A 23,987-nucleotide genomic window follows, 5' to 3' on the forward strand; every position below is an offset into this window, starting at 1 on the left:
AAAGCATGCAGCAATCCCAGCAGCTCAGGAGGCTGAGGCAGAAGGATCCTGAGTTCAAAGCCAGCCTCAGCCACAACTTAGTGAGACTATGTCTCAAAATCAAATGAAAAATCTAAAAAAGGACTGAGGATATGGCTCAGTGGTTAAGAACCCCTGGTACCAAAACAAACAAACAAAAAAAGAAAAACATCGACCACAAAAGTGGGAACTTTCGCACCAAATGGTGATGTTCAACCAAAATACTGTAAGATCTCCTTTCAGAACAGAAGAACCTGTGCTTATTCAGAGCTTGAGCTCATGGTTACTAACTCACAACAGGAAGAACAGCACTTTCCAGAGATGGCTACTGACAGTGGTCTTGTTCTTATTGTTGCTATAGGACTCTAAAAGGGAAAACAGTTTGTTACTTCCTTCCAAAAAAATCCTACACAATCTATCCAAAGGGGCCTCATCTTACCCAGAACTAGAGAAGCAGTGAGTACCCATGGAATCTCTCTGCACAGGGCCAATCCCTATTCAAGATTGATGCTCCTGCCACTTAACTCCTCCATCCCTGCCTCACTCTTGAACAGGGGGGTCTCTGTCATGCTGCCCTCCATCCTCAGCTGTGAAACCACCTGAGAGCAGCTGAAAGAGAAAAATGCAGGCATGTGTCCACTCCAGCAAAACAAGCAGAGCTTTATCATGTATTAGGCCCAAGGCAGATGGAGGTAGAAAAGCCTAGCTCTGAACAGCACTGAATTAGGATAAATATAATCCTCACTGAAATTGCTTCCCTGCCCCATCATTGTGGTCGAGGGGGAGGTTAAAATATTCCCCTTATCATATTAATACCACCACTCATTTAATTAGAATCTTTTCTAGATTGCACAAAGGCAAACTTCCCCACAGACCTCGGGCTGATCTCGTGTCTGATAGTTGGAGTGCTACTAATAAGATTTGACTCACTGATAAATTAAAATTTTAATCAGGGCCATATGAAAAGCTCATGAGCAGGATAAATAGAGAAAATATAGAGGTTGAAATTCTGGATACCTCTCCACATTAGCAAGGTAGAGGGATCACGGGCCTAGGGAATGGGATGCATTGGGAGTTCGAGGAGAGCGCACACTCCTTGATAAACAAGCTGTTGGCAACTTTGTTTTACAACCACACAAAGTCTTTTGGGGTATCAACTGTTGCCCCACATCTTCCCCTGGGATTGTGGAAAAGTTGATGTGAGGATAGATGGCCCTGGCCAGTTGAGTCATCCTGTGAGCACGGTTTCAAAATGCTGCCTGACATCATGGCCACTGCACATGAATGAATGAATGTCCCGTGAACTGGATCAAGTCCTCCTCTGGGAAAATCTCACAGAATTTATTTACTTCATTTCTAAGATGATCCCAGGGCTCTAGATATCAGGATCCTCGTTACAGATTCTACAGCAGATTGTTCAGTGACAATAACATCACAGTTCCACCCACCTCGCAGATGACCCAGCAAGCTAATGACCACCACAGGAAGGGGTGGTGGTTCTGGTCACCTCCACATCCAAACCAGCCAGTGGGATCCAGAGCTACATGCTCCTTCATTTCTAATTTAAATCCCAGCGCCTTTTCCCAGTCATTGTTTCCATCTTTTGCATATCTCCCCACTCTAGCACTGGAGAAATGAACTTGTTTTTACCCATCCTGATTTAGAGACCATCATGTACAGAAGTCATGAGCATTTGACTCTGGGCCCATTCCCCCCCCTCCCAACACTCCATGCTCAGTTCACCATGAGTGTTCTTCTCAAAACTTCATATCCCCAAGTTTGAACAAAACACACTGGTCCCCAGAGAAGTCCCGGCTGTCCCAGTTTGTCTGTTTGTGAGCTCCATACACCTGACCTAGAGGCCTGGAGACTAGAATAAGGCCAGAGCCAAAAGTTGTCCCTTGGGGTCACCCTGCATCTCCTCTGAATCCCTGCTCGATGCAAAGTGCACTTTGTAAAGAGTCTCCTTAGAAGTGGAGAGAGGCATCCTGGCAGCAATCCCAGGAAAGGGGAATTTTTTTGTTGCTTTGCCCTTGATTGATCCTCACTTTCAAACAGCTGTGAACCTTTTTCTTCATTTATTTCCAAGCAATTAAAACTACAGCTTGATATCATTGCAGTAATCTTGCCACACTGTGTTAGAAGAGTTTTTCCTTGTTAAGACTTCACCTATCTTAAAAGAGAGAAAAAGAACCATCGAGAGACACTGCATACTTCTTGGAAGTGACCCGATTGATTCTCGTGCCTAAAAAAACTAAGTACTTGGAAATAAGAAGTTGAAAACATACATGTGGCCACATTTTCCTCTCCTTTCCTTCCATGTCCACATGGAAAAGAAGAAGAAAAACTTCTAGATATTTGCAAAAGGTTTTATGAAATATGAGCTTTGACTAAGTAAATGTTTTTGAAGATATTTGGACCATCCAAAGAGAACAGATGTTTTTATAAAATTTTCCACCATCCAGTCCCTGCAGTCCCCAGTGTGATTCTGCCCAATGCCTGGCTCCTGGGCAGGCTATCAGTGGCCGTTGGTCTGAAGAAAGTTCCCCCAAGTCATCTAGCCCTTTCTTATACTTCAAAACAGATCTCACCCTCAGGACCACCTTCTAGAGATTGTCAAGAGGGGGCTCTGGCATTTGAATACCACAGAGGGCCAGGGGCACAGAGTACACAGACAGTGGGAGGAGGCCAAATTCTCTCCACAGCATTTACCCACAAAGCCTACAATTTCACAAGTACAAGGCTTATTTCTCACAATGTCCCAAACACGAAGTTTGTCCAAAATGCCCTATTAAAAACGTGCACTCCTCGAGGGCACAGACCATGTTTTCATTCCTCTTTGTATCCCCAGCACTAGCACACTGCACACACTGAGCAGACACTCAATAAATTTGATTGACAGGAATGAAAGCTACGAATACCTTAGTGGGAACAGGGCCATGAGCAGCAGGCATCTTAACTAGAAGTGGTTGCCAGGTACAGGCAAGATAAACAGAGGGCTCCTGTTGGGTGAATGCAGCTGCTTAATATGGACTTGGGTTTTGAGAGCCAGATCCCCGGATGCAGCGAAGCACTCCATGTCAGCTAGCAATGCCGAGTGATGCAGAGAGATCCAGTCTAGGTGCCATCGTGAGTGTACTGCACGGGAAAAGGTGGCACCAAAATAGAGGCAAGAGCCTAATACGTTGGAGAGATTCAGATCATAACATATTTCTTCTCTGTTTTTGCCCACGGGACAAAAATACCATACCTTTAGCAGCTATGCCTCCATCAACCAAGACACTCTGGGAGTCTTCAATTTAATGGCTGAATTCAGAGTCTTCTGAAATTTCTGCCTCCTCCTCCTCCGCAAATCTTTAATCCTCTTCTCAAACTTTTATAATTCAACTCTCCCTTCTTTTCTTTCTCATAGAACCATTTGGAAAGGTTTTGGTTTTTCAATAGACATATTAATACACAAACATTAACATTTTCCATGCGAGTATTTTTAACCCAGCTCCCAACCTGCCAAGATTTCAGAGAAACCTTTCACTTACTATTTGCCACCCACACACAAAGACACAGAGGGACCTTCCATCCAGTGACAGCTCTTACAGCTGATTAAAGGGCTTGGAGGTGATGACAAAAATATGCTTGTTTTTACAAAAACAGGAAACATGGAAAAGGGGGCACATGTGCAATCAGAAAACACGCAACTGCGAGGAGGAAGCTGCTTTCGATTTGTGCCATTCCGGTGCAGGGCTCAGAGGGAGACTTCGCTGTCGCCCCTGTGCACAGGGCTCCGCATCGTAGGGGCCACGTATTTACCATGTGCTGGGTACTCCCTATCCCAAAATACGGAATAAAACTGCTAACCATAAAAAGAGCCGATTTTAACTTTATTTTATTTTTTCCTAACACCAAAAATGTTGAAGAAGAAATTCCTGATGCTGTGAACTTAGCATCATAGTCTGGAGAGCACAAAGCTCCTGAGTTAAAACGTCTAAATTAGAACGTTTTCCGTTCTGAAATATATACCAAAGTAAAGAACTTCTGAGAAGATGGATGAAGGCCATACACATTACTTGCATAAATTGGGTCATGCTCCAAATACCATACACAGGCTTCAAACCCTGCCTGCACCTCCAACCTGCATCTGTTATAATTGCCCCTGAGCACTATTCCAGCTCTTTCATTTCAGTGAGAAAGTGTGATGATGTTGTCAACCCAGGGTGTAAAACTGACTTGAAACAAACTGCTATAATCAACTTCCCCCAAACCCACTGAACTGTATGAAATGGCAGTATGTAATAAATAATTAATGCAATTAGAGAAATAGCATGAGCCCACTACAGAGTTTAATCTGTTCAAGCTGAAGAATAAAGTTCATTGAAAATAATTGTTACCACATTTACTTATAGATATGGCTATGTGCAACTCCATGCTTAAATAGCATAAAACAATTCCCTAAGTCCAGTCTTTCATGTAAATTGTCTTTGAGATGAATGTCCCCAGACATACTTGTAAAAACCTTAAAAGAAACTATAAATTATTGTAAAATTAGCAGATATAGACACACAAAAAGAATAAAGCATAAATTACTCATAACTCACCTCTCACCCTCTACATTTTAGAAGTAGAGATATACATACTTAAGGTCTGAAAATACTGGGATAGAATTAGGGGAACAAAAGAGGATACAAATTTACTTTTCTTTGTAGTATTTAAATTTTTTAACATGTGCACATACTATGATTTTAAAAAATAAACTATATCATACACATATGCATGCACCTTCCAGATTTGACTCTTTGTACATATTTTTTTAAAACTGAAATTGTGATAAAATTGTGCAAAAGGCATAAAAAACAATCATATTTGGGAAAAACATAAAGATCACCTGTCTCATCTTGTTCCCCCCTCCCCAGCCTCCTGTCTACCTCCCAGTGAAGACAGGTGACTGATAATCCACATAATCTATGGGCAAAAGCAGCAGGCAAATTGTGACTGACTGCAGTCTTTCTCTCACACAAATCTCAACACTGCTGTTTTCTAGATCAGAGTGGCCCAAGGACCCTGTTCAACCCTAGAAGTTTTTTAATAAGCTTTGGCTATCGGGAGATGTTACACAGTGCTGAGTTAGCACGTCTTGTAGCAGCCTGGCTGCATTCGGTCTTTGGGGACTTCCCACAGGGCCCACCCACCCTGCCATGGCTGCTGTTATTAGGGCTCCTTCCTATCTGCATTTCCCTTTTGAGAGGAGAGCCAGTATTCAGCTTCGCCCCGAGGGTGGTGACTTTAGCTGCCTCCTGATCCCCTTCCCCCTGCAAGGAAATGCCCATGGTTCACAAATCAAAGTCAGGACCACATTACTTCCAGCCTGACTCTCTGGTCATGAATCTTTGATTTTGCTTTATTTTCACTTTAAATCAAAGCAGTTTGTTGGAGTGAGCCCCTCTTAATGATTTGGCTTAAAGTGCTCTCCCTTTGGACAATGTCACAAGGTGCACTTAAAAGCACTAAAGTGTATGCTTATTGACGGGATAAGAGGCCCTCATGCCTCATCACACTGAATGTACCTGTTTATATCAGTAACTTTACATCTGCAGTGTCCTCCCTGCCTGGAGAATGCTGGCTGGCAGCCCCCAAGAGGGACAACCATTCTGTTATGGCCAGTTTCAAAGAAATGAATCATTACATGCAGAAACCCCTGGATTTGTGAATTGTTCTTTGCAGCAAAAGGAGAGGAGTTTAAATGACAGTCTCATGATTATATGGGGCTGATATAAAATGAAACACAGTAACACTAAAAAAGCAAAATTAGGAATTGTATAAGAAACCCAAATACCAAGTAAACTCAGTCATCCAAGTTGGTGTAGATGCTCAAAAAGAAAAAGAAAAAAACAGTTCACTTCAGTTAAAAACATCAGAGGCTTTTTTCCCTTCCAATATATTCTATTGCGTTTTTATGCTTTGTTTAAAAATATAGCTAAATTACAGCATTATAGGAGCATCAATGAAAAGTTTTCAAAGCTTCTCTCTGCCTTGCTTTCTAGCCCCCTGAGCAAGGATGTTCACATTGTTTGGTGCAAATACATTCCTTTGCCCCAGATGAGTTCACAAGTCAGTGTCATAGTGTCAGAGGGACCATGAAATGTTAGTTCAGGTCACTGGATGAACCTCATCTGTGGCTAAACTGAGCGATGATTTCTTTCATAGGAATAATACCAAAGTTGAAGCTGTGAAACAGATATGGGATTTTAATATTGTACATAACATCTTAAAAGACCAACAAGAAATCATCCTATATGAAGCAGAAATCCAAACTAAAGATCTAGGGAAAAAACAGACAAAAAAAATGTAGATGTTAAAAAAAAGAAAAACAGAAATAAATATATGTATGGAGAGAGAGAGAGAGAGAGAGAGAGATTTGTAGTCTATTGATAAGCTTTTTATTTTATGGAATAATAAAATTTGTGGCTTACTAGCTAAAAATCAAGCTATTTGACTAAGCTACTGTCTACCACTTGGGTATTTATAAAATAACACTTTTATCCTTATCCTGGTCTTTAAATTTTGCACACATTTCTAATGAAGACATCTGTGGCTTGACAGCTGCGTGAAATCACTTATCTTTTCAACTGCACTTCAGATGAAACTGAACTGACACCTTATACACTGCCTCATCCTAGGACAAAGGCTCAACTTCCTGGAGAAGCCACCTCGGATCCCACGGGCGCAGCCGAACGAGGCTTTGCAATGACCAGCCCAAGCAAGATAACAATAACAACTACTCCTCAAAGATGTCCTCATTTTCTGGAAAGAACTCAAGGGTGAACGAATATGTGGCCCTGGAAATTAAACCTTCTTTTAAAGAACTCTCCTCAGAAACCAAGCGGGGACAAGGGAAGGGGCCAAGGCATAGCCTCTGGGGCCGTGCCGACCTGGGTTCCCATCCTAGCATCTTACTTCAAACTCGTGATGTGGCAAATCACCTGTGTGTCCTCAGGTGTAAAACACAACAGCATCTGCTGAGCAAGACTGTTGGCAGGGTTTTCTGAAGTGCAGAATATGAAGCTCCACTCAGGAACAAACCCACCATTACTGTGAGAAACTAAAGCTCCTCCTTCCCTCTTCTGTTCACAAAAGCTCATGACTATACTTAACAATAAGTCACCTACCTGACAGTGAGTTGACCTGCCCTGAGATTACATAAATTATGGCAAGATAAATATTAGAAAATATTTTATATACTTGTATAGATTAAAAAATGTAACCTCCCCATTCCCACTTTTCCTTATTTTGACCATTCAGTTTGGTATGCTTTCTTCCAAACTTTTCTCTGTGCCTTTAAATGTAGATTATAGTTGATTGGTTAATATATATATATATATATATATATATAAAATATAATATATAGATAGATATAGATATCATGCTATACAGACTAATCTGTAAATGTCTTGATTTATTTAAACAACATAAAATGGATAACATTATTCTTTTAAAGACTGCATAGCATTTCCTGTGGTGAATATACTTTATTTACACACTTCCCATATTAATGGATATTTAGATGAATACAATTTTTTGCCATTAAAAGAAAGGTTGTGCTACTATTCCAGTAGGGTGGCTTTTTTAGAAATAAGCTTGCTACATCTTTGATTGATTTGAAACTAAAATTGACACTGGTTATCTTGGTTGACATCAAATCATAAATCAGGTCATAATGACATCATCAGGGGAGATAAGAAATAGAGAACCTCCATTTCTACTCAGAGCATTTTATTTTCCCCTCTTGGGCTCAAAACACATCCATAGTATAGGAACACTTCTCCCCATCCTAAGAGCAGAGATGAAGCTGACATGCTCGAAGCCCACGTTTAGGATTCGAGACTTGGTTTAAGTCAAATGGCCTTGATTGGATGAGGTCCCTCTGCAGTATTAAAACTGCTCTAATTGCATTCTTCAAGCCAGCTGAAGGCTGACAGCTTCCGCTCCCGGCTCATTATCAGAGCACTTCAAGGGGCTCCATTATGAGCAGAGCACCTGGTCCAAATTTATTTCAACGGCCCAGAGCAAAATGGGAAGGTGCTTAATGTTCAACCACAATGGTGACATTTTTATGAGATATCCAAGGTTCAGAAACAAATAAATGAAAGGTTTGAAAGGAGCACGAACAGAAACTCTGACAATAAAAATTCAACATTAATATATCAATTTAAAAACATATACCACCCATACACTTGGGGTAAGGCCAAAGGTTCAATGCAGGCTAACCAGAAGGAAAAGGGAAGGGGGAAAAGAAAAGCCAATACTCAACTCCTCCTGTGATAGGTTCACTCAAGAGACTGATGAAATTCAAAAAATGGTTTAAGGCAATCAGAATGAGATGTGAATTCTGATTAGGATAACAATCATGCTATCTCAATGCTCAACATGAAAATGAAAGAGAATTTGACCAGATTTCAGAGTATTCTAGATGTATTGTGTTTACTCTGTTATGCTTATAAACTGCTCTTCTGCCCATTAAAAAATGGAAATTAATGTTAATGATTCCTTACATGAAAACATGGTGCAAATATGTGTTTAGAATCTTTTAATAAACGTAGGATAGGGAAATCTTCCCTGGTAGATGAGAGTCGGTCCACAGTTAACATTACATGCTATTGCATAAATCCATATTCAGAGGCTTCTTGTCAAGAGGGCTTCTGCTGAGTATTTGTAGAGGACTTAATATGCAGAAAACAACCAATTTGAAAGCCCTGCAACCCAGCTGCACAGCACTGGAGAGCTCTACCCTCCACCAAGAATTTGTTTCAATACATGTTTAAAATAAATATTTGTATTCTTTTCCTAAACACAACAATGACACATTGGAATCTAAGAAAATGATGAATGAAAAATTATAACACTGGCACTTTACAATGGGAATGCTGACTAAACTGGACCCACACGGACTGGAGGAATTTAGTTAGTGTTTAGTCTTTGAAGAGAAAAAGAGGAACACAATTAATCAACTACACGGAAAAATTTTTTTCAGCTATTAGATGCTTTTGGTCTTGGAATTTTGTCTTTCTCAAGCACTTTCCTTATTAAGCCAGCCATACAGATGTGCAATACATTAATTGGCCTGACTATAAAGGCTTTAATTATTTTACCGATTTTAAAAGGCAATTAGCCAGCACCTATTTTTCACATATTGATTGTACCTACTTTGGTTTCAGGTCTGAATTCATGAATCATTGGGCTGATGGTATAACCAAAGGTTGTTACTTGAATCTTTTTTTTCTTTTCAACAAATGAATAAAAGCTCTAAAAATTAATTACCTCATAGAATCAGCCGTCTACCAAAAAAATTAAAAAGTGGCAAAATCCTGTTAGAATTAATTCTATAGGTAAGTCACCCAGCAAAGTGACCACTTATCTGGCTTTCTGCAGATCACCCAGTAGTATTATAGGTCTTGCAGATGAGGAGTTTAGAAAAAAAATCTCCATCTGGATATTGAATAACAGGACATTTATTTAGTTCTGATCTAGCCTCGCTTACACTTTTACTGTATTCTGCTGTCTCCTTCAAAACCTCCTAAATAAAAAGCTGGAGCTCTGGGAGTCTGCAGGGAATTTCCCAGTTCCAACATGGAAAACGGGGGAGTGGTCATTTGGAGTACTCAGATCCAGGTCCTGCTTTCCCCTTCATTTTGATCCTTCTTGTTATCCACTCCATCTCTTAACTATTGAAGACCCACCTATAATCTGTGTCAAAACAACTGAGACTGCAGTGAAGGACGTACATGGTGGTCCTTATGAGACAAGCAGTTCCCAGAGTTCCCCATCTTTCTGGAGCTGAAGAAAACAAAAAACAAAACAAAAAAGAACAGATGGTTTTGTAGATGCGCAGCCCCCAACATCTACTTTAGTAGGACACTGGGCTGATGATAATGTCCTGTTTATGGCAGGGCGGTATAATGGAAAGAGACCTGAATGTCATTTATTAGCTGTGCAACTGTATCAAGTCATCTTTAAGCCTTGTGTTTATCCATCTATAAAATGGGAATAATTATGCCCGATTTAACTCTCACAAATGTCCGCTGAGACTCACTCACTCTCTCTCTCTCTCTCTCTCTCACACACACACACACACACACACACACGTGTGAAAATGCCTTGTAAGCTGCAAACTAGTATCACAAACATTTAGTGTCAGCAGTGCTGCAGAAGCCATCTCCTTCATGCAATCACCTGTGCTGCCCTCTTGTGGTAAGAAGGCTGCAATGCTACCCAAAAGACAAAATTTGTGAATCAAAGATTATTTTTATGTGATCATTAATAGATTAAAAGAGAATATTGACACAGAGTATACAATGATATATATATACTGTTTTTCCTTGATACCATATCAAAATCTGCATTTAGATACAGAATCGACAGTAAATTTAAGGGAAAAAAAAAAACCTAAATTTGTGAACATGACTCTAGACACTATACTCCTGATCATTTTCCTGCACCAATGGACAATGAGAAATAATTCTTCACAGTGGAAGAACCATACAAGAAGAGTAGCAGGAGGTCTACTGAGTGCTGGTGGAAAGTCCCACTCTCACCTGCTTTGAACATAGATGCTCAAGTCAGTGAAATTGTTCATGAATTGTAGGAACAAAAATCCATTCATAAATTTGCCTGTATTCTAGAACCAGAAGAAAAGATATTTAGAATCAGTAGGAATCTGAGATATTACATTGTTCTACTTCTTTTATATTCGACCATGAGGACATTAGATTATTTGGTTCACACAAGCTGAATTGTCTCTACTTCTGTAAATTCACATATTATAATAGTCTCATAACCCTGAACCTCTGCACTCCTCTACTCTCTTCACATAAGGTCAACATAGTAAAAATCCTGGTAATCCACATGCCTGACTGATAATAGAGTAGTAAATGTTTACTGAGTAAATCAATGACTAGAGTAATATTAACGGCTGAGACAAGTCAATCTCAATAAATTCTTGTAACCTGAAAATACTACATCTTGAGATAGCAAATGTTTCTTATTTAAAATTCCCTAAGTTATTTTAGAAAAGTAATTGGATGCTTGTGAGAACGTATATGGAGTCAGAAAAACTTTAAGGACTGCTAACATGTTTCCTAGACCCATCCCCTCTGACAAAATATAAAATTTGGTAGAATTTTCCATACAAATCATGCCAGAGGATTGCCTCCTTCAGGATGAAGCATGTGTGTGTGTGGTGGAGGGCGGGGTGGGAGAGACTACCATTCATAGCTGCAGTCCTTGTATACTTGACTTCTCTGTACCATTTCATGGGTCTGATGATGTTGAAACCTTTCCTTGGCTTCCCATTGTCTTCCCATCTCTGGCCATTTGTGCAGGCTCCCCTTCTCTGTCTAGCCTCAGAGAGAGCAGTCATTTTAAAAATGCAGGGCCTGTCCCCTGACTCAGCCAGTTCACACAGGGCCATGCCTTATTCCTGAAGCAGACTGGCGGCCAAGAATACCTGTCCACTTAGGGATGACAGGTGTTTTTTCTACATTTTATATTTGATGATACCAAGTCTAACAATACAACGAAAATAGATTGTTCCCTCCCAGGATTACTGAATGTGGACAGAAAACAGGTATGAGTGTACTTTAATAAACATTTCAGTTACTATGAACATTTGAAATATATGCCAGATTTGTAATCGCCACACTGCAACTTTGCCTGCTGACTTCTGAGAATTCCAGAAGAGCCCCCTTACGGCTAGGGGCTCCAAGACTTTTTTTTCCTTTTAAATATTTGTTACTCTAACATGGAAGAGAATATTCTGTTTTCCCTGAAAGAAAAGGATAGAGGGAGGGAGAAAGGGGAGAGGGGAGGATGAAAACCTAAGCTTGCACAGTTTACTGTGGTCTTTAAATAGAGTCATGTTTTACAGATTTTATGGTACAACCCAGTCTCCCAATTGCCCCCAAAGGCGGGGGTGGGGGGATGACAATGACAACATAAAAAACCACCCCTTTCCAATCAGGCCAACTAGTGGCTTTGGAAGCCATTACAAAGTACAGTAAGATGACTTTCAAAATTAAAACTCAGCCACTTGGGAGGCTAAGGCAGGAGGATTGCAAGTTTGAGTCTGGTCTGGGCAATTTAGTGAGACTGTAGAGCAAAACAAATAAATAAATAAGGCTGGGGATGTAGCTCAGTTAAAGAGCCCTGCAGGGCTCAATCCCCAGCATTCTCTTCCCCTCACACACACACACACACACACACAGTGGATAACTCTTCAGCTATTCATCAAATCAAATTGTGGCACTGGACACCCACTTCAAAATTCTGGGTTCTGACCACCGTTTCTCCTCCATCCTCCTTCAAATTCCAGCAGAGCTAATTCTGGCTTCCTTGGTCTTTGCTCTGATGAACTTGAAGAAGCACTGCCCATTAAAAACAGTAAGGTTTTCCTTCATTCCTTCTATGACATGGTCAGGATGGACACACCAGAAACCCTGAACTTCTGGGGTGATGCCTCATGTTGATGAACAGGAGATGAACAGGAGCTGGTTTCTGAGCAGATCTTGGCAGACTGTCTCTTATTTGAAAACAAGAGGCAATGAATGTTGTAATTCAGAAAAGATGTTTGTCATCTTGCCCTAGGTGGCCCACTTTCCAAAGCTTGAATATATTAAGCTTTGCCCTGGAATTCTTTCAATTACAAAAAAATTATTATTATTATTATTTATTTTTTTTTAAAACATGGGATCGTTCCATGTTTCCATGCTGCCTCGAACTCCTGGGCTCCAGCAATCCTCCTGCCTCAGCCTCCTGCCTAGCTGGGTTACAGGTGCCTGAAATTCTTATTGACAAGGACCTAAAACACATGATTTTACATGATTAATTTATATAAAATTCCAAGTATTTTAATACCAAATGATTTTTAAAAATGTCTCCTGAAGCTGGGTGCAGTGGCGCACGCCTGTAATCCCAGCAGCTCAGGAGGCAGGGAGAGGTGGATCATGAGTTCAAAACCAGCCTCAGCAATTTAGCGAGGCACTAAGCAACTCAGTGAGGCCCTGTCTCCAAATAAAAATACAAAATAGGGCTGGGGATGTGGCTCAGTGGTCGAGTGCCCCTGAGTACAATCCCCAGTACCCGTCCCCCAAAATGCCTCCTGTTTATATATCATAATCATGTTAAAAAATATTCCCTCTCAGTTTAAAGTAAATGATATCACATCCATAGAGTCATATCATAAACAAAATGAACAAAAAGAAACCATGTTTATCATTTAAAATTTTTCTTCTTGAAGTATATAAAAGTAGAATTCTTTATATGCAGCTTAGGTCTCCATAAACTCTCAAATAAATAAATGGAACACTTAAATTGATTCCTTAATATATCGTTGTTCCCCAGACTAGGGCCTTATATTTAGTGTCATCCTGTGTAATTTTTTATGACCAAGTTATAAACTCCTTCAAAAAGGGGGTTTACAATAGAAGTGCTGACATCATGTTAACTATTGCTCAGCAAACTGAGCCCCGTAATCAAGGCCCATTATATTTATGAGGCAGATAAAAGTCTATATCCATTAATCATGCAGCTATATTGACAGATTATAAGTTCGAGGTCCAGTAAAATTAATGTATTCCATTTCTTGCATCATTGATAGCATGAAGAAAATTTTCAGGCATTTTTATAATTTTAAGGCTTCAGCACTTTTACAAGGAGAAATCAGGGAGCAGTCTTACTGAAACATTTCATTTACTTATACCTGCTGTAGTCACTTTTGCACATCTGCAAACGACTAGAGAAGATTTTTCTTCCCCCTCGACAATTCAGGAGATTACATGCATTTGCACAAACACCACCTTTAGTAGAGAAGCATTATAATAATAAATTTTATGTAACCATGGGCCTAGCCCACATTGAGGTGGTACCAAATTGTGATTAATCACCAAAAGAATATTCCACCCCTAAATTATAATTCAACATCCCTATATAAAACAATCTAAAATGTCAGCACTCTGTCTTTATGACATCATGCCATCCCAATAATTCTGTTTTACAAGTAAATTCCTATTATACATTAATAAAGGCTGTTGGTGGCTAAACATCTTGCCTCCCCAGTAATGACTCAGTTGAAGGCAATTAGGGCAGCCAGGTGCAGCTGAGCTGGGTACTCATAAAAGTTTTAAAATTTTACTATTTCCGTTTGATTTGGGGAGGTGCATTCCAATCTGCCCAAATTAAAGAGGAAGTTGTGCCCATGTTTTCAGCTGTTGTGTGTTCTGACCATTACTGATAAACCCCTTTAATACTTCTTTGCTCCTTAGAAGCCGATGATCTGAGGAGGTCAAGTTTCACAGTGAGCTTCTATATTTCACAACCTGTCAGTGGCTACAACACACACACACACACACACACACACACACACAGTCCCAGGGTAGCAGAGCAGCACCTTCATTTAAGACTTTCTGGGGCAACCCCAAGTAGTAAAATTGATGCATGAAAGAAAGAACTTTACTCACTTTGTTAACATGTTTTTGTTGTAATTAGTTTGGGTCAGTAGAGGAGACATCAAATTAAAGTTTTATGTCATAATAGGAGCGATGATTTTCCCATTACAAGAAAATCAATTTCCTCCTACAAACTACAAACACTACATAAAAGAATTAATAAGTGTAAAGACTTAACACATCTGAAGCAAGAGAAAAGGTTACCTCTGATGATGACAAATATCCTCAGAAGCAGAATTTTAAAAAGAGTTAACAACTTCCCTAAAGTAGTGGTAGAAGGGTGAGATACCCTGGGAAATGCTCCTCAAGTTCAGCCAACACAGATCCCTTCATTTAACCAATGATGTGTTTTTCTCTACAATTTGTGCTAATCAATTTGACGTCATCCTGTTTTAAAAAAATGGTTGAATGTTATATAACAATTTTATGACACCAAATAATAGGTTTAACTAAGTTTTTATTTTCATTTTCCAATAAGTTATGGATACTCCATACGTTCATGATCAGATAACAAAAGTGACTATGAAGCCACTGCCAATCCAAAGGCCAAGATCATCTTTAAAAACTAGATAAGTCATGTTGTGGACGATGAGACAGGGCCTCTCTTTGGCTGCAAGAACACCATCCAGGGGTAAAAATGGGAGTTCATAACCCACTTGAATCAAAGTGTGAAATATGATATATCAAGAACTGTGTAATGTTTTGAACAACCAATAATAAAAATTAAAAAAAAAAATTAAAATAGTAAAAAAAAAAGAACACCATCCAGGGAAGTGACCCTGGAGGGTAGCTTGGTCCAAGGAGCTCTTTAGAAGTGAAATTCATATTCCATTAAATTTCAGGAAGCAAAATACTATATGATAATATCTGAATAATAATGGTCCTCAAAAGTAATCCGCAATTGTATTTCTTGGCCCTGTGAGTAATTTCCTTTTTTTTTTTTTGTGTGTGTGTGTGTGTATATATATATATATATATATATTTATTTATTTATTTATTTGTTTGAAAACTCACATTTACCAGAATAGAAAAAACAGGTCCAGCATGACTTCGGAAAACAGCATGATTCAGAAATGCAGTTCATATTTGTACCCAACCTCCCCATTTTCTAAGGAAAAATCCACATAAAAATGAAAACCCTTTGGGTACAGTTAATCATGTCTTGCTCACAAGCAGAGAAAAATGTATGGAGGACTGATTTACATAGGACAATAAGCTTCAGACGCAATCACTTGACACACAGTTTCTCAAAATTACTGGCTGTAAGGACGGCAGGGAACAGGCCACTTGCCTATGAAGCAAGGAACAGGAAAACCTGGCCCTCTTGTCTTTGTCATGTCTCCTTTCTTTGGTTTTCTTTGATCAACAACTATTCTGACTTTTAAAATGTCAGATTTAAAAGGGGAAAAGACAGTCCTGACCAGTATTCTCATATTATAATAGGAGCAATGATTTTTCCCTTACCAGAAAATCCGTTGCTGTCTACAAACTTTCTCTTCCTTGCATTTCTTCATGTGGAAACCCAGGAGGTCAAGGGAAGAGTTTGACAACGGGCCTCTATTTCCTTCAAGCAATTACCCAGACAAGTCTGGCCTCCCAGTGGATATCTTCCTGCCAGCTTTTGAACTACACCCATGGCCCCCAAATAGAGATTAGATGCCTGTGTCGACAGAGCCTTGAAAACCCAGGGAGTCTGAGAATATGCCCCTTAAAGGAGCTTAACAGCCACGCAGGGATAGCATCCACATCCGTATGGTTGCAATTTGCTGTGCGGGGGCCACAGTGCAGGGACATGGTAGCCGAGAGCAGTTCCGACTAGTATCAGGTTCCCAAAGTTTCATCACTTGCTAAACTTCAACCTCTATCTTGTTCTATAAATGTTTCTTCCATATTGCTAAGTCTCTTTTGGATTCCGAGATACTTTGCTGTTAGGAAGTAACTCTCCGACTGGCTCCCTGTATCCTCTAAGGAAATCCAGCAATACATTAATAAATGCTATCAGTGGCTCCCTTCCTAGGTTGCAGGCAATTAGACCAAGAGGCTCCACTGTTGAACACATCTTTCCTTCTAATTACAGGAGAAAAGCTCAGAAAGTTCCAACTTTGATGGCAGCACATCCTGCTGCAGGGATCAAAGTCAGTGGTGAGTGTGAGGAAGTCTAGTGGGTTTGTTTAAGGACTCTCCCATTCTCTCCACTTCCACACCAGGTACTAACCCCCAGCCCTCAAGGGGAAGGGCCTCTCTCCATCCCCTGGAGGTCTGGTCCTCTCTGGCCTGTGTCACTTCTACCTGCCAAAGCATCCCTATTCCACCCACCACTATCTGCAGTCTGTTGTCTGTGTTTCTTTCTTTCCTTTTGAAAAGGCAGGATGGATATTTATGTGAATTTATATAGTCTCTCTCAGAACAAATTCATTCTTACATTAATAAGAGGCTCGATTCCGATGTTAATTCCTTCTGCTTAGGTAATTTTATTTTATCGACATCTCCATGCCAGGACCTTGGACACATTATTATATCTACACATGATCACATTTTCAACCACCGCCTATTTCAACAAGAATGAAAGTGTTACCCCATGACATAATCTCCCATGTGGATATAACCTGTCATCAGATCATATTCCAGGGAACAACAGAGGGGAAAATAAGAAAAACAGGGAAGAAAGCTATGATAGTTTTGATAATGTAAGGAAACCTGAAATACATGTAAGCAGCTAAAGCTTCTTCCTCACACAGACATTACCCAGGTTGCAAAAACCATGCCTGTATTTTAAAAGAAGAGGCAAGGTCCTGTGGAGTATGTGTGTATGTCTCCTCGAGTTGCAGATGTTGAGACCCTATCTCAAAAGATGAGGATTTGGGGAGGTTGTTAGGTCATGAGGGTGGAGCATTCACTCATGAGTGGATCGCTGCCCTTAAGGGTACATGGGAGGACACAGCAAAAACCTGGCCTTCTGCAAACCAGGGAAACCTGATTATTTAGGAATCTTGATCTCGACCCCCAGCCTCCAGAACTGTGAGAAATAAGCAAATAACACCTCTTGGTATTCTCTTATAGCAACTTGAACTGAGAATGGTATCGAGAGCTGCTTTGAGGACCGCGAATGGTTTTGGAACTGGCTAAAGGGTGGAGGCTGGAAACTCATGCTAGGGCTAGTCGAAGTTGACACTGCCGTGATTTTGAAGTCACAGCTAAACTGTGTCCGTGTTCTCATGTTGTGTGGAAAGTGGAACTGGCAAGCAATGAAATTGGCTATTTAGGTGGGGAGATTTCTAGATAAGGTGTTAAAGGAGCAGCTGGGTTCTTCTTAAGTCCATATAATAAAATATAAGAAGAGAGAAACTGAGACATGAAGGAAGCAAGAAAGTCAGTGGTGAGATCCTATCATTCAAACCCCAAAGTCCATGTCAGATTTGGGTCACCAGGAATCTAACCACCAGCACCCAACCTCCATCTTCACTTCATCACTGCTGAAGTTGGTCACGAGCCCCAGGCCCAGAGCCAGCCTGCCAAAGCCTCACCCTCGTGTCCACTGCACACACTGGTAAGTTCCTAACCTAAGCCACAGTCTCCTCCACTTAAGAATCACCTTGAGGACTGACCCCTCTTGTTAGGCTGTAGGGAATATGGTTTTACTTTCTTGTAAGCTCTTAGAATCAAGTTAAGAATAACCTGGGGCGGGGGGAGAATTCTGAACGAAGAGCTCTATGTAAGCTTAAATACAAATACAACAAGATCAAAAGGAAATAAGACACTGCCTCCAAGTGCCCTCAGGATCCAGCCACATTATGAACTAAAGGAAGGATCCCTGCCATCAGCTTCTCCCTCGAAGTGAACAAGGAACCTCCCTTCTCATCCAAGAGGCTGGTGTCCAGAGAAAATGCAATTTGAGCACTGAGTTTCCCCCAATTTCCACATAAATGCTTAACTTGTCCACTCTTTATCTTATTTTTCATAATGTTAAGCGTTACCAGATCAAGGCATAATAATCTAGTTAATTTTTAATATAAAATTTCTGGGCCAGTTCCAGAACTTCCAAAGGGGGATTATTTGGGAGATACAGTGTATTTATATTTAACATCTTCCTATTCTGTCTAGATGATGATTCACTCACTCTGGGCTTGATTCATCTCATCAGAGCTTCACAGTGTCCTCTGTACCAAGCATCACTGCTCCCACATCAGGAGAGAAGAACGAGGCGTAGCTGGGTCACTCACCCGTCATCACCAGGCGAAGGATGGAGCCCGGACTGAAGCCAAGCTGCCCACTTTCAAACGTGCCTCCTCATCCCTGTCTCCCTCCTTTCCTACTAAAGTCCTGATTTTTTTCTATTTTTGTTTAGTCATCTCATTAAAAGTTAATTATCATTATGGTTATTATTCCTTCAGGTGACATAACGTAATTTGTATTTTTACAATGCTCCTGAGAGTTGGGCTTTATTCTACTACACTGAACTTCAATTTTTTCACTATGTCTTAAATAGAAGTCTATATTTCCACGAATATTTAATGTTTCCCTCTACCAGTCATGTTATTTTTCACGACTATGGAAAGCCACATTGTTAAACGAGGTATTTATGAGGCATTTTCCCTTGATCCCAATGTGCTACCATAACAACTTTCACCACTAAGAACATTCTTAAAATAGTTCAGATTTTTTATTTAGGTATCACTCCCATTAAATCTACTTTTAGAGAAAAGGGGATATGTTTTTATTTCTTGTAGGCTCTTAAAAATCAAGTTAATACTAACCTGGAAAAAAAAAGAATTCTGAATGAAAAGCTCAATGTAAACTTAAAAAACTTAAATACAAATACAATGAGATCAAAAGGAAATTTGTTTGACGTAAAATTTATTTCAAAATTCAGAATCAACATTCAGATCTGTCAGAATAGTCAGCATGTATAGGTCCCAACCAGAAAATATTCTCCTGTGTTAATATATAATGAGTCCTGAAATCCCACTGATGGAACTTAACCTTGTAAAATCAATTTAGCAATAACACTGAATGCAGTCCAAGTGTGCTAACCGTGAACACATTTTGTTACAATGGCTTAATTACATGAGCACGTGACAACATTCAACTAACTTTCAGTTCAGAGAGGTTACGATCTGGGGAATCTTTTTGATACTTTCTTTTCTCTCACTAAGGACATATTTGAGGAATCAGATATGACCTTACACACATATGTAAACATTGTGTTGTAGTATATATAAAAGATATTCAATGGATAGGAGTCACTATTTCGATTATCAACTTTAATTAGTTTCAAATTATTTTGAAACTGACAGCAGTAATCTAAATCCTAGTACTCTACCTTAGAGAAGAGAAGGTGAAGAATCCCACAACCAAGGCCAAAGTAGAAAGAGAGGATGGCAGATTTCCGTTTTGGGGAGTAACAGCTCCTTATTTGGGGTTCTGCTTAGTTAAAATATGCCATTAGACTGAGCTCTTCTGTTACACCGTCTGTTCAGAAAGCAGTAAGCAATTTTAAAAGTGTAAAAATATATATATACACACATGGGGGTCGGGAGAAGATTAGATTAAACTACTTCATAGAGCTGTTTTATAGACAAATGATCAGTACACTGTTTCATAGACAAATGATCAGTACACTGTTTCATATAATCCTGTCTTTTTATTAAAACATGTCCCTTGAAGGTTGTCTACCAGATGTTCTGCCAGTTCTATTAGCCATGTGCGTTTGGGGAACACAGAGGGTACATCTTTTTCTTTCATTCTGATGTTTCAATACTTCAGTCCAATATATCACTCCCTACTTCCCATTGTTACTCAGAAGCAGTGAATTTGGTATTGTAAAAATACAAACAAAAATGACCGACTGAATAACTTCAACCTTAATTATCTGAAATATTTGATTCTTGATCAGTCACCATTGAGCTAGCTTCTTTTCAATTTGCTAACAATGCTTTCTGGCAGAGGATCATTTTGTGTTGCTAAAATCCAGTCAGATTTACCAGGGAGTGAGGTCAGTGGGCTGTCCAGCTCTGTCACTAGGTCAGAAGGACACTGCCTCTGCAGGAGAAATGAAGGGAGCTCAGTGGATACTCTGCTTCTTTCCCTGGAGTCCAGAACACAGAGAGGCATGTACTTTTTAAATGCTACAGCACCCCCCTGTGGCAGTGCCTGCAAACAAGCTAAGGACATGGTTGTTTTTTAGAAAGGATCAATGATAATGAGGTCAGGGATGGGTAGCAAAAGCCAGGGAGGGAAGAATGAATTCAGTGCTGGGTAAAACACATACCTTGCCATTTAGTTCTCACATATACATTCACAAATGTTTAGCAAATACTATTAGCACATCATAAATGTGGTGATAACCACCAGGTCCAGGCCCTAATGGATTTCTATTTTGCGTAGCAAAAGCAAAAGACAATAATCATATAAACACATAAATAGGATTCTTTCAGCCAGGGAAAAATGTGCCAGACCTTAGAGGTAGGAAGAACTACAGATGTTGAAAATGTGGTAAGACTATAAAACATGGTAATACACGGAAATCAGCAATGTCATCCTTTGAAACAGAAGTCAAAGTTCTATCTGCTCTGTGGAAATAGACATTTAGTTTAGTTTATGCAGAAAAAATCCCAGCTGCCTGCCTTTCCAATCCTCATCTTTTCCTTTTTCCATCAATACAGATCCCTAATGTTCACCTAGAAAGGAGGTCCCATTTTCCAGCCTCCCTATGGCTAGCAAGGGGCAGGACAGAGACTGCACAGCAGTCACATCTTCCCAGGCCCCACACGGTCTCTTAGGGCTGCTCCATTCTGTACCCCGTCTCTACAGTCAGCACTATGCAGTATGAAAGGCCTGGACAGGCTCAGGCTGGCCTGGGCTTCTGCCCTGAAACCCTAGTTCATGTGTCTGTGTCCCTGCCCACATAAACAGGCCCTGTTTCTAGATTACCATCTCTGAAAAGCAGCCACTTATCTTACAAGAATGCCATAAGGGAAAAATGAGCCATTAGGAACATAATAGCATTTGGAAATTTGGAAATTTCTGGGCAAGCTGACTCAAGCCTCTCCTTCCACACAGGGCCCAGGGACATCAGCTTTGCCTCCACTCTCGTCATGCTTTTGCTCACGAGCTTCCAACAGAGCTCCCTTTCCTTCCCTGACCTTGACTCCACCTCCACCCTCCAACATCATAGGTAAGACAGAGGGGAGAAAATGCACAGACATATATCTGAAGTCCCATCAACAAAGAAGTCTACCCTACAGAAACACCGGCCCCCAAAGAGGTGCCCAAGCCTTTGGTCTGTTCTTGATTTACATCTGACATCCACGTGCCTCTGAGGTTAGATTATCTCCCTATCAGAGAGGCTCCCACAGCATCAAGACCAAAGTTCTCAGATTAGCTTCCCAGGCTCCATCCAGCCAATCCTGCCTGATTCCCACAGTTCTTTAGCCTCATCCAAGTCCACCTCTTCATTCCCCATCAGTCACACCACAATCTTCCTACACACATGCCCACTCTCCCCGACCACCTAGGCAGCTGTCACCTCCAACAGTTCCCTGCTTTAAAGAGATACTCTTGTGTCCCCTCTCTTATAAGAGCATCAGCCCTGTGAATTAAGGCCCCATCCTGTGACCTCATGTAAAGTTTATCACTTCCTCAAAGGCTTCATCTCCAAGTATATACTGGGGTTAGGGCTTCCACGTGTGATTTGAGAAAGAGGGGACACAACCATTCAGGCCTTAACAGAGAGAGAGAATGATGTGAGGTGAAAGACAGTGAAAAGGAGATGGGGGAGTTGAACCTATAGGGAGGCTGCTTCAGAAAGGAGGAGGTGGCAGAGTAGGGCCTGCTTTTGGAGCTGGAAAAAACAGAAATGAGGGGTGAGCAGGCCATGGGGCAGTGTAGGCAGCAGGGCTCGTGGGGGGAAATTATGTGCAAAAGAAAACACTGTCAGCTATAAAGCACAGCAGACTATACCAAGAGGTGGTTCTTTGGTGTTACTCTCTGAAAGTCATGGACACTTGACTGGACCAAATAACTCAGAAATGATCTTTATCATTTGTCATAAAAACAACTGAAACTCTCTTAGACATAATGAAAAACTTATGGTCCACTACTGAACTAAGGAAAAACATCTATCATCAAATTAAACAGAATGTCTTTTAAGTGCATCAGTGAAGTGACTTACGAAGACTCATGCCCTGCACATAGTTATGCATATTTGTTAATGGAAGAATAAAGAAAAAGTAAATCCATTAAAAAAAAAACCTGCAGCTCTAATCATCAGTTCCAGTTTATTTTCTTACTAGCAAATGGTCAATAAATAAATTAATTAAAACTGTGTCAATTTCAATTAATTTTTTTAAAAAAATTCTCAAGTCACATCTGCCCCTGCTGAAAGCATTCTGGTTTGGGTGGAAAGCACGCAAGGGAGGGTGGCAGTGACTGAAACACTGGCTTATACTGCCCTCTGCTGGCACACTGAGCACATTCCAAGTTCCTTAGTTTACAAAGTTGCCAAAAGAGAGCCCAGTATTTGGAACCAGCAACTTCAAGACTAATTACTAAAAACAGGTTGTGGAAAATATTACCAAGCGGCTTAAATACCATCTGCACCACATCAGGCACACATTCCTAATGAAAAGGGCACATGTGCCGGAGGAGGCAGTGCCAAATCACATCTGCTAACCTAATACAGAGGGGTTTTAACTAACTCTTTAAAGTATGCACTAAATTCACAATAACGCCTTTAAACTGCCCCCTTTTCCACCCAACTCTTGCCATGCCAACCAACTTTTCAGAAAACAAATACAGCAAAAAAAAAAAAAAAAAAAAGAATTAATTAATTAAGTCTTGGCTCTTACCACCCCTGCATTTCGGTCTGCAATAAATGTGTTACCACGGTTTACAAAATTTATTTTTTAAGCATAGGCTTTTCTTTTTTAATTTAGAAGTTGCTAATTTGCCAGAATGTTGCTGGAAAACAGGCCATTCCTTTAAACACACACAACATCAGCCTCCATTTAAACGATTACAGCATCATTCAAAAGTCTAAAGCATTTATTAGGTGGCTCTAATTCCACAGAGCGTTTTACTAAGCCCAGTATAAATGAGTTAGCCCAATCCATGTCTCAGAGCTTGTTTCCTAAAATAGATGAAGTAACACCACGGCACCCACAGCACAGGTATACAAACTTAGTGAGAGCACCTACATTTTGTCCTGAGGTAAAATAAACAGGAGAGTTCTATGTGCTGGATATTTACAAAGGGTGAGGCAAGAAGAAATCACAGTTATCTAATAATCAGAGAGGCATGCTTTGGGAGGAGGTGGGATTCAGGTAGCTGAGTGAGAGAGCTGGAGACAAGGCAGGCAGCCACAGGTCTCTCTGGGGTCAGGGAGGTCATAGCAGTAAACGGTGACATGAAGGAAGTGGATCTAGAGGTTCCAGGAGTCCCACTGCCCATTTAGCACTGTTCCTTAACCAAGGTCCAGACACT

General features: G+C 40.3%; 1 protein-coding gene across 2 annotated transcripts in view; it reads right to left on the reverse strand.

Moving 5' to 3' along the window:
- The window catches only part of Jazf1 (JAZF zinc finger 1), a 327,436-nt gene that overhangs the window by 215,692 nt on the left and 87,757 nt on the right, over nucleotides 1–23,987 (reverse strand). The gene's annotated exons all lie outside the window — the stretch shown is intronic.

The sequence above is a fragment of the Marmota flaviventris genome, chromosome 1, assembly GCF_047511675.1.
Source record: "Marmota flaviventris isolate mMarFla1 chromosome 1, mMarFla1.hap1, whole genome shotgun sequence".
NCBI lineage: Eukaryota > Metazoa > Chordata > Mammalia > Rodentia > Sciuridae > Marmota > Marmota flaviventris.